Raw genomic sequence first — 12675 nt, 5'->3', positions numbered from 1 at the left:
CACTTCATGATTCCTTAAAAGTAATTCATTGTTGCGTTCAGTAACAAGAAGACAAGAAATTAACTCAGAATACTTTTTAAATCCTTTTTTCTTGATACTGCTGCTGCAAGAGCACATTCGAGGCATGGAAGGTCGAGAAAGTTTTTTCTAACATATCGGGCTTGAGGAAGTATCATCGCCTTTTAATGATTATACCTTTCTTCAAGGTCTTTCCACAGATCTGTAGGATCTTTTAATGTGAGATATTCATTTTTTAATCCTTCGTCAAGATGACTATGAAGGAAAATCACGGCCTTGGCTTTATCCTTCTCGGATACATTATTTTCAACTTTAATGGTATCTCCAAGTTCCATTGAATCAAGATGGATTTTAGCATCTAGTATCCATGATAAATAGTTATTTCCAAATATATCAAGAGCATTAAATTCAAGATGAGAGAGCTTCAACATAATGAAAATTTGTTACTTGGAGTCTTCCTGAAATTTGATTAGTGCCTCGTGCTGATAACGTGTTGTAGAATAAATAAATAAGAAAGATATAATATAAAATAAAATGTAAATAGAAGATTCTAGTTTTGATATTCACTAATATAATTATCTCACTATAATAATAAAAGTAACTTATATATTTATTACTATTATATATTAGCAACGTATGAGAAAGAGAGAGAGGAGAAAAGTTTTGTATATAGACAATATAAAAAGAGAGAAGATTATTGTTATTGAAGTCTTATTAACGGAGGCTTAACCTCCTATTTATACACATAAGGGGACTTCATTTTCAACTCTCAATTAATATGAATTCATCTATAACAAGATAATTCCTTCAATTAACCGTCCAAATCATAAATGGGCATTCACGCATTTGTTCTTATCACAACAAAATCTACAACTTTTTGTGTTTTCAATAAATAACCAAACCAAAATTTTCAGTCCAACCTAAAAGAGTCATTTTTGTCCCAGTCCATGTCTGATCCAAAGTCCAAACAATCTCAAGTCCCATTTTATTTGACAAAGAATAACGTCACAAATAGATTTAATACCATCTGCTAAAAAAATTATAGTTTACCAAAAAAAAATAAAATAAAATAAAACGGAACCAATAGACGCAAGTAACCAAAAGAAACTTCATTATTTTTTTATAATAATAAGTTAACTAGTGCCGAATTAAAGGCAAAGAAAAATTAGTCATTTGAGATTTTTCTTGTGTATTTTTCATCCTTTTTTCTCGGTCAGAAGAAGGAATCCTTTTTTTATGGACACGTTGCAATGAGAGCATGAGAATTTAAGCTATCTTAAAATGTGAAATGCAGTTTTTAATGTTGCAAATGAGTTCATCATCATAATTCGAATTTTACATATAAAAATATATTCCAACATTTATATTTTACATATCTAAATTGGGGAAGAAGTGTTAGACATATATAAAGTTAGTTATTACTTATTACCCACTTTTTATTTTCTATATATAGAGACGAAATTGATGTTTAACGAAATGGTGGATCTCACTAATGTAACAATGTAACATGTAATTATAGCCTATATTTAAGTGAGTATAACTTATGGTGGCCAAGTGTAGCCAAGGTTTAACCGGTCAATGGCACAGTAACACGTGACAAGGAAGAAATTTGAGGAATAATGAGTTATGTTAAGTTGGTTGCAACGTGTTAGTAATAAGCACAATAACTCTCTCTTGTTTATCGCATTAGCAGTTTAGAAATTTTGCAAGCCAAAAGTTCTTTGTGTGATGTGGGCTTTAGTATAGGTGAAACAAAACCCACACGAAGAAATAAATAGCTGTCCAAAAAAAATGGTTCAATGAATTAGTATGAGAATTAAAGTAAATTACATTTAACTCCATACAAAAAAGAAAAACAGACTACAGTTAGGAGTAAAATCATCGTCAGCAATTTCCGACAAGAAATTAGTTCGAAGATTAAATTTGAGTAATGGTGGCCATGGTTACCAGATTTTCAGACATCAACAACGGCGATGGCTTTCAAGATACATTCAGGAGACAATCTCAGCAGTATCGTCAAGTCCTCTTCGAGAAATATCGTCTCACAACCGATTGGTAACGGTGGATACCAACGGCTGACAACGATAGAGGAAGATGCTGGAAGTGATAATTAAGTAGCTCAAGTAGTGGTTTTTTTCGTAGCACAACGACGGCCATGGAGAAGGAAAGGAAAGGCGTTGTCTTGCAGTTTCTGCCGAGTCAGGTCGAGCCTGGGGTTTTTGGTGGTTCAGACATACTTTGGGCTTGAACATTCCAACATTCATAATTAGATTCTTAATTAATTTCTATTACATACCCAAAACATTTACGCGGCCTTCATTAAAAATTTACTATTATTGGTACAGTTAATAATGTTGTTGATTTTGGCTTTCCAAAACTGTTACGAATAAGAATCTTATTAGAGAGTCATTTTTTATCATCTTAACTACCGTTTTGCCTTGACCACCAAGCTTGCTTTTTTTCCAAGGCGAAAAAGCTCACTTTTCACAAGGGGAAAAAGAGTGGAATGGTGACACATCCCACATGCAATAGTGGCACTATAGTAGAGTAAATAGGTAGAGAAAAATGTTAAAAAGAATGCTATAAGGATAGAAAGAATAATGTCACCACGTAAGAGTGTTGGAGGAGAAGAAGTTTGAGACCTTTTGGAGAAGAAGAAACTCATGGTGCTCAAAATACACTAGAAGTAATGATTGGTGATTTTATTTTGAGAGTTCAAATTTTAGTATTTATCTTTAGAGTTGAAAAAATTATATTTAATCTATAGTTTTTTTTATAACGTGAAGATGGTATGTGATATTACATTATCAAAAAATCATATTATTCCACGTGTCAATAATCCTGAATATGTAAGTGTTATATTATTGTTATTTATTTTTATTAGTAGTTTTATGTTATCAATAGTTATGTCCATATTGGAGTATATTCAAAATAGTGGTAATGTAGTTAATTTTTGTTATTGTTCGGTTGTGCGGTTATCGGACGGTTCGGGTGGAATATGTGGAACTGGAAACGCTTCGATCACGATCGTGCTTGGATCCTGTCTATCGGGTAGCCGAGCTCTCGTTGTGGAAGGAGGGGGTGTCACCTGCAAAGACACTCCGACGCTCTAGTCAGTTAGTGTGCAGGTGAGGAATGGTTAGGTGGAATGTGTGACGTACCTTGGGGGAGGGGTAGGACCCTCCCCTTATATACTGTGTCAGATGCGGGTCCCACAAGGGCAGGACCCTCTTTTTGCGAAACTTCCTCGCACAGCTGTGGTGATCAGCTGTCCCGAACACGTGTTCGGGTCGGGTATGAGCGCATCACCCGACCGTTTTGGTTGGGTGGTTAGTGGGTCGGGTCGGCCCAGGTTCCCTTTGGGCCAGGCCGTAATAGTGCCCCCGACGCGTCGGCAACAGCCGCGTGGGCTGTTGGGGGCGTGTTGTTTCTGACCTCATGCGTTGTCGCCAAGCCGGCCGTCTGTGGAGGGGACGCCTCTCTTGCGCACGTGTCTGTTTGTTGCTGGGGCGATCAGTTATTGCCTCGTTCTTCGTGTGGAGCATTAAATGCTCATAATGGTTTTTAAAACCCTTGGTGCAAAGACTAATATGCCCCTCGGCTTTCGTGCTCCTTTTGGTGGTGGTTTTAAAACTGTTCTGCAATGCCTTTGGGATCCATTTGACGATTATCTCTCCGCATCCGATTCTGCCAACCTCCATCTTCTTCTCCCTCATTAGTTCCGGGGCGTTGTTGTTGCTTTCCTTTCGAATTTTTGCTATTAGTGCAGGTAATTTATTTTGTCTTCTTATTATTCTTTTGCTTCTGCCATTACTTCCTTTTTGTGCATGTCGTATGTTTATCTTGCATGATGGCTGATCTTAGGTCCTAAGTAGGTGTGTTAGGGAGGGTTGCCATTCTAGAGTAACTTTGTTTGGGTCTTATCATTTTTAACCGTGTTTAGCCTTAGTTGCGGAATAGACTGAGTGTAGCTTTTGTATTCACTCCGATCACCCGACCTCTTAGACTGACTGGATGGTCCCCCCCGTGTAGGTATGGCTCGCACCGCCTCCCGGGCTTCCCCTTCTCCCGCGGCGTACGACCCCTACGCCTGGGTTGTTTTTGATGTAAGGGACTCCCCCAATCAAATGGGCGAGGAGGAGCTCACTGAGTTCCGTCAAAACGAGTATCTATGCGGAGGAACTGACGAGGAGTCCAACTACGACGTCTTCGTCCCGGCTCCTCACGAACGCTTGTACGAGCTCAACTTCCACGCTCCCCAAGTTGCCGATTGGATTTGATTCTACAAATCCATGTTTACTCAAGTGGAGGTTCGTATTCCGTTTTCCGCTTTCCAAATGGCACTTCTGGGCCGAGTTTCCGTGGCACCGTCACAGCTGCATCCGAACAGTTGGGCTTCAATCCGCTGTTTCGAGATGGTTTGTGAATATCTCGAGCTGCCGGTGTCCGTAGATGTTTTTCTTTTCTTTTTCAACCTTACAAACCCTTCGAAGTGGTCGGAGGATTTTTTGTTTGTTTGAGAACTCCTATCACGGATTCAAAGATAAATATTTCAAGGTCCGCCCTGTCAAAGGTCGTCATCTGGTGGACGAAATTGTGATCACTTGTTATTTGTTTATAAAGGATGTTTACTCTTAGGGCACTGTTTATTTTCTTCACAACTCCGTTCAACTAACCAGCAAGTGTACTGGGTCGTCCAAGTAATAACCTTACGTGAGTAAGGGTCGAATCCACAGAGATTGTTGGTATGAAGCAAGCTATGGTCACCTTGCAAATCTCAGTTAGGCGGATTGAACATTTGTAATAGTGATAATTGGATTGTTCTAATAAAAAGGAATAATAAAAGGGATAGAGATACTTATGTAGATTCATTGGTGGGAATTTCAGATAAGCGGAATGGAGATGCTGTAGAGCTCTAGGACGCCTGCTCTCCTATTCCTTCTACCCAATCCTTCTTACTCCTCTCCATGGCAAGCTTTGTATAGGGGTTCACTATCAGCTGTGGCTACTTTCATTCCTCTCGGGGAAATAACCTGCACGGCTGTCACTCGCACAGCTAACCAGTCTGGAGGCATCACCCATGGTTGATAGCTACATCCCATCCTCGCAGTGAAAGCTATGCACGCACTCTGTCACAGTACGGCCAATCACCGGTTGGTTCCCGCTCCTACTGGAATAGAATCCCTCTTTTGCGTTTGTCACTAACGCCCAGCAGGTTAAAGTTTGAAGCACGTCACAGTCATTCATGAACGGAATCCTACTCGGAATACCACAGACAAGGTGAGACTTTCCGGATTCCCAGGATCCTACTCGGAACACCACAGACAAGGTTGGACTTTCCGGATCCAGATGAATGCCGCCATCTATCTAGCTTATACCACGAAGATTCTGTTGGGGAATCTAAGAGATACACATTCAAGCCTTGTTACACGCAGAACGGAAGTGGTTGTCAATCACGCGCGTTCATAAGTGAGAATGATGATGAGAGTTATTAGCTCATCACATTCATCATGTTCTTGAGTACGAATGAATATCTTGGAATAAGAATAAGATAGAGAATTGAATAAAAGAAAATAGAACTTCATTAATCTTTGAGGTACAGCAGAGCTCCACACCCTTAATCTATGGTGTGCAGAAACTCCACCGTTGAAAATACATAAGCAAGAGGTTCAGGCATGGCCGAATGGCCAGCCCCCTAAACGTGATCAATGATCTCCTAAGATGAAGAATAAAGCAAAACTGAGATCAAAAGATGATTGATACATTAGTAAATCATCCTATTTATAATAAACTAGCTCCTAGGGTTTACATGAGTAAGTAATTGATGCATAAATCCACTTCCGGGGCCCACTTGGTGTGTGCTTGGGCTGAGCTTGATCTATCCACGAGCAGAGGCTCCTCTTGGAGTTGAATTTCGAGTTATGATGTGCTTTGGGCGTTCAACTCCGGATTATGACGTTTTTCTGGCGTTTAACTCCAGAAAGGAGCGTGTACTTGGCGTTCAACGCCAGTTTGCGTCGTCATTCTTCGAATAAAGTATGGACTATTATATATTGCTGGAAAGCCCTGGATGTCTACTTTCCAACGCCGTTGAGAGCGCGCCATTTAGAGTTCTGTAGCTCCAGAAAATCCATTTCGAGTGCAGGGAGGTCAGAATCCAACAGCATCAGCAGTCCTTTTGTCAGCCTTTTTCAGAGTTTTGCTCAAATCCCTCAATTTCAGTCAGAATTTACCTGAAATCACAGAAAAACACACAAACTCATAGTAAAGTCCAGAAATGTGAATTTAACATAAAAACTAATGAAAACATCCCTAAAAGTAGCTCAAACTTACTAAAAACTATATAAAAACAATGCCAAAAAGCGTATAAATTATCCGCTCATCACAACACCAAACTTAAATTGTTGCTTGTCCCCAAGCAACTGAAAATCAAATAGGATAAAAAGAAGAGAATATACTATAAAGTCCAAAATATCAATGAATAATAATTTAATTACATGAGCGGGACTTGTAGCTTTTTGCTTCTGAACAGTTTTGGCATCTCACTTTTTCCTTTGAAGTTCAGAGTGATTGGCATCTTTAGGAACTTAGAATTTCAGATAGTGTTATTGACTTTCCTAGTTAAGCATGTTGATTCTTGAACACAGCTACTTTTGAGTCTTGGCCGTGGCCCTAAGCACTTTGTCTTCCAGTATTACCACCGGATACACAAATGCCACAGACACATAACTGGGTGAACCTTTTCAGATTGTGACTCAGCTTTGCTAGAGTCCCCAGTTAGTGGTGTCCAGAGCTCTTAAGCACACTCTTTTGCCTTGGATCACGACTTTAACCACTCAGTCTCAAGCTTTTCACTTGGACCTTCATGACACAAGCACATGGTTAGGGACAGCTTGGTTTAGCCGCTTAGGCCTGGATTTAATTTCCTTGGGCCCTCCTATCCATTGATGCTCAAAGCCTTGGATCCTTTTTACCCTTGCCTTTTGATTTTAAGGGCTATTGGCTTTTTCTATTGCTCCTTCTTTTTCTATATACTCTTTTTAGATCTCTTTTTTTTTTTTTTTTTTTTTTTTTTTTCACTGCTTTTTCTTGCTTCAAGAATCAATTCCATGAATTTTTCAGATCATCAATAACATTTCTCTTTGTTCATCATTCTTTCAAGAACCAACAATTTTAACACTCATAAACAACAAGATCCAAAGACATATGCACTGTTCATTCATTCATTCAGAAAACAAAAGCAATGTCACCACATCAAAATAATTAAACTAAATTCAATAATAATTTCAAAAATTATGTACTTCTTGTTCTTTTGAATTAAAACATTTTTCTTTTAAGAGAGGTGAAGGACTAATGGATTTTATTCATAGCTTTAAGGCATGGTTACATACTAATGATCATGAAATAAAGACACAAAACATAGATAAACATAATAATTAAAAACCGAAAACAGAAAGAAATAAAGAACAAGGAATGAATCCACCTCTAGTGGCGTCTTCTTCTTGAAGGACCAATGATGTTCTTCAACTCTTCTATGTCCCTTCCTTGCCTTTGTTGCTCCTCCCTCATTGCTCTTTGATCTTCTCTTATTTCTTGAAGAGTGAGGGCGTGTTCATGGTGTTCCACCCTTAGTTGTTCCACATTATGGCTCAAATCTTCCAAGGAGGTGCTAAGTTGCTCCCAATAGTTGTTGGGAGGAAAGTGCATTCCATGAGGCATTTGTTGATGATGCACTTCCTCATGTTCTTCTTGAGGGCCGTGAGGAACTTCCCTTGTTTGCTCCATCCTTTTCTTGGTGATGGGCTTGTCTTCTTCTATGGAGGCATCTCCATCTATGATAACTCCGGCTGAATAACATAGATGGCAAATGAGGTGAGGGAATGCTAGCCGTGCCATGTATGAAGGCTTGTCAGCTATTTTGTAGAGTTCATTGGCTATGACTTCATGAACCTCTACTTCTTCACCAATCATGATGCTATGAACCATGATGGCCCGATCCACAGTAACTTCAGATCGGTTGCTTGTGGGGATGATGGATCTTTGAATGAACTCCAACCATCCTCTAGCTACAGGCTTGAGGTCCAGTCTTCTTAGTTGGACTGGCTTGCCTTTGGAGTCTACTCTCCATTGGGCGCCTTCCACACATATGTCCATAAGGACTTGGTCCAACCTTTGGTTAAAGTTGACCCTTCTTGTGTAGGGGTGTTCATCACCTTGCATCATAGGCAAATGAAACGCCAACCTCACATTTTCCGGACTGAAATCCAAGTATTTCCCCCTAACCATTGTGAGATAATTCTTTGGGCTTGGGTTCATACTTTGGTCATGGTTTCTAGTGATCCATGCATTGGCATAGAACTCTTGAGCCATGAGAATTCCGACTTGTTGCATGGGGTTGGCTAAGACTTCCCAACCTCTTCTTTGAATTTCATGTCGGATCTCCGGATACTCATTTTTCTTGAGCTTGAAAGGGACCTCATGGATCACTTTCTTCTTTGCCACAACATCATAGAAGTGGTCTTGGTGGCTCTTGGAGATGAATCTCTCCTTCTCCCATGACTCGGAAGTGGAAGCTTTTGCCTTCCCTTTTCCTTTTCTTGAGGAAACTCCGGCCTTGGGTGCCATTGATGGTGAATGAAAAATAAAAAGCTTAGGCTTTTTACCACACCAAACTTAAAATTTGCTTGTCCCCAAGCAAAAAGAAAAGAAGAGTAGAAGAAGAAGAAGAAAATATGGTAGAGAGGGAGAAGAGAGGGTTCGGCTATGTGGGAGAATGTGGGGTTGTGTTGTGTGAAAATGGAAAAGAAAAGAAGGGTATTTATAGGGAGGGGGGAGGGTATAGGTTCGGCCATGTTGGGTGGGAAAGGGTGGTAAATTGAATTTGAAAGTAGTGGGGGTAGGTGGGGTGTATGGGGAAGAGGGGTATGATGTGAATGGTGAATGGGGTAATTGGGAAGAGGAATTGAGGTGATAGGTGAAGGTTTTTGGGAAGTGTGACATTGAGAATGAGATTTGGATTAGAAGAGTGTGATTAGGATTAAAAGGAATGTGGTAGGTGGGGACCCTGTGGGGTCCACAGATCCTGAGGTGAGGATCCTGTGGGGTCCACAGATCCTGAGGTGAAAACAAATACCATTCTTTCACCATATAGGCATGTAACATGCCTTGATGCATCATTCTGGCGTTCAAACGCCCATTGATGCTAGTTCTGGGCGTTAAACGCCCATGTATGCATGATTCTGGCGTTGAACGCCAGTTTCATGCTTGTTTCTGGCGTTCAGCGCCAGATTGTCCTCTGTGTGCGCATCCTGGCGTTAAACGCCAGGTTGTTGCTTGTTTTGGGCGTTCAACGCCAGAATGGTGCTCTGTTCTGGCGTTGAACGCCGGCCAGATGCACCTTCTGGGCGTTGAACGCCAGCCCGTGCGTCCCCAGGGTGAAAAAATTTTTTTCTTCTGTTTTTGACTCTGTTTTTAATTTTTTGATTTTTTCGTGACTCCTCATGATCATGTACCTAATGAAACACAAAAATAACAAAGAAACAAAATAAAATAAAATTAGATAAATAAAATTGGGTTGCCTCCCAACAAGCGCTTCTTTAATGTCAATAGCTTGACAGTGGCTCTCATGGAGCCACATGGTGATCAGGTCAATTTAGTGTGTAGTATTCCCAACACCAAACTTAGAGTTTGGATATGGGGTTTGAACACCAAACTTAGAGTTTGGTTGTGGCCTCACAACACCAAACTTAGAGTTTGACTGTGGGGGTTCTTCTTGACTCTGAACTGAGAGAAGCTCTTCATGCTTACTCTCTTTTGTCATAGAGGGATGGCCATGTGCTTGAAACACAAGGTAGTCCCCATTCAATTGAAGGACTAACTCACCTCTGTTGACATCTATCACAGCTCCTGCTGTGGCTAGGAAAGGTCTTCCTAGGATGATGCATTCATCCTCTTCCTTCCTAGTATCTAGGATTATGAAATCAGTAGGGATGTAAAGGCCTTCAACCTTTACTAGCACGTCCTCTACTAATCCATAAGCTTGTCTTATGGACTTATCTGCCAATTGTAATGAGAACAAGGCAGGTTGTACCTCAATGATCCCCATCTTCTCCATTACAGAGAGTGGCATAAGATTTATCCCTGACCCCAGATCACATAGAGCTTTTTCAAAGCTCATGGTGCCAATGGTACAAGGTATTAAGAACTTGCCAGGATCTTGTTTCTTTTGAGGTAGAGTTTTCTGAATCCAAGTGTCTAGTTCACTAATGAGTAAGGGAGGTTTACTTTCCCAAGTCTCATTACCAAACAGTTTGGCATTCAGCTTCATGATAGCTCCTAAATATAGAGCAGCTTGCTCTTCAATCACATCTTCATCCTCTTCAGAGGATGAATATTCTTCAGAGCTCATGAATGGCAGAAGGAGATTTAATGGGATCTCTATGGTCTCTAGATGAGCCTCAGATTCCTCTGGATCCTTAATAGGAAACTCCTTCATGCTTGAAGGACGTCCCAGGAGGTCTTTCTCCTTAGGATTTTCGTCCTCCTCCTCCCTAGTGCATTCGGTCACTTTGATTAAATCAATGGCCTTGCACTCTCCTTTTGGATTCTCTTCTGTATTGCTTGGGAGAATACTGGGAGGAGTTTCAATAACTTTCTTACTCAGCTGGCCCACTTGTGCTTCCAGATTTCTAATGGAAGATCTGGTTTCATTCATGAAACTGAAAGTGGCCTTTGACAGATCAGAGACTATGTTGGCTAAATTAGAATTGTTTTGTTCAGAGTTCTCTGTCTGTTGCTGAAAAGATGATGGATATGGCTTACTATTATTCAGCCTTGCACGTCCACCATTGTTAAAACCTTGATGGGGTTTTTGTTGATCCTTCCATGAGAAATTTGGATGATTTCTCCATGTTGGGTTATAGGTGTTTCCATAAGGTTCACCTAAGTAATTAACCTCTGCCATGGCAGGGTTTTCAGGATCATAAGCTTCTTCAGAAGCTGCCTCTCTATTACTGTTGGATGCATGTTGCAATCCATTCAGATTCTGAGAGATCATGTTGACCTGTTGAGTCAACACTTTGTTCTGAGCCAATATGGCATTCAGAGCATCAATTTCAAGAACTCCTTTCTTCTGAGGTACCCCATTGTTCACGGAATTCCTCTCAGAAGTATACATGAACTGGTTGTTTGCAACCATGTCAATGAGTTCTTGAGCCTCTTCAGGCGTTTTCTTCAGGTGAATAGATCCACCTGCAGAATGGTCCAATGACATTTTCGAAAATTCAGAGAGACCATAATAGAATATATCTAATATGGTCCATTCTGAAAACATGTCAGATGGACATCTCTTGGTCAGCTGCTTGTATCTTTCCCAAGCTTCATAGAGGGATTCACCATCTTTTTGTTTGAAGGTTTGAACATCCACTCTCAGCTTGCTCAGCTTTTGGGGAGGAAAGAACTTGTCTAAGAATGCAGTGACAAGCTTATCCCATGAGTCCAGGCTATCCTTGGGTTGTGAATCCAACCATACTCTAGCTCTGTCTCTTACAGCAAAAGGGAAAAGCAAGAGTCTGTAGACTTCAGGATTAACTCCATTTGTCTTTACAGTGTCACAGATCTGCAAGAACTCAGTTAAAAACTGATAAGGATCTTCAGATGGAAGTCCATAAAACTTGCAGTTTTGTTGCATCAATGCAACTAGTTGAGGCTTAAGCTCAAAGTTATTGGCTCCTATGGCAGGAATGGAGATGCTTCTTCCATCAATCTTGGATGTTGGCTTTGTGAAGTCACCAAGCATTCTCCTTGCATTATTATTATTATTTTCGGCCATCTCTTCCTCTTGTTCGAAATTTTCTAAAAGGTTGCTTCTGGATTGTTGTAATTTAGCTTCTTTTAATTTTCTCTTCAGAGTCCTTTCAGGTTCTGGATCAACTTCAACAAGAGTGCCTTTGTCCCTGTTCCTGCTCATATGAAAGAAAAGGGAACACAAAAAAAAGAAAGAAGGAATCCTCTATGTCACAGTATAGAGATTCCTTTATGTTAGTAGAAAAAGAAAGGGGTAGAAGAAGAGGAATGGATTCGGATTTTTGATGAAGAGGGGTGAAGAGAAGTGTTAGTAATTAAATAATTAAATAGAGGAAGAAAAGAGAAGAGAGAATTCGAAAACAATTTTTGAAAAGGAGTTAGTGATTTTCGAAAATTAGAGATAAAATGTAATTAAAATTAAAACATGAAATAATTAATTAATTAAAAAGAACTTTTTGAAAAAGAGAGAGATATTTTCGAAAATAGAAGAGGAAAAAGTAGTTAGGTGGTTTTGAAAAAGATAAGAAACAAACAACAAGTTAGTTAGTTGATTGAAAAAGATTTGAAATCAAAATTGAAAAAGATAAGAAGATAGTAAGTTAGATAAGATATTTTAAAATCAAATTTTGAAAAAGATAAAATTTTAAAAAGAATAAGATAAAGAGATAAGATAAAAGTTTTAAGAAAAAGATATTTTTGAAAAAGATTTAATTTTTAAAATTACTTAACTAACAAGAAACTACAAGATAAGATTCTAGAACTTAAAGATTGAACCTTTCTTAACAAGAAAGTAACAAACTTCAAATTTTTGAACCAATCACATTAATTGTTAGCTAATTTTCGAAAATTACA

Source organism: Arachis stenosperma, chromosome 4, assembly GCF_014773155.1.
Source record: "Arachis stenosperma cultivar V10309 chromosome 4, arast.V10309.gnm1.PFL2, whole genome shotgun sequence".
In the NCBI taxonomy this organism is placed as follows: Eukaryota; Viridiplantae; Streptophyta; class Magnoliopsida; order Fabales; family Fabaceae; genus Arachis; species Arachis stenosperma.
Note: the sequence above shows the minus strand (reverse complement) of the source record.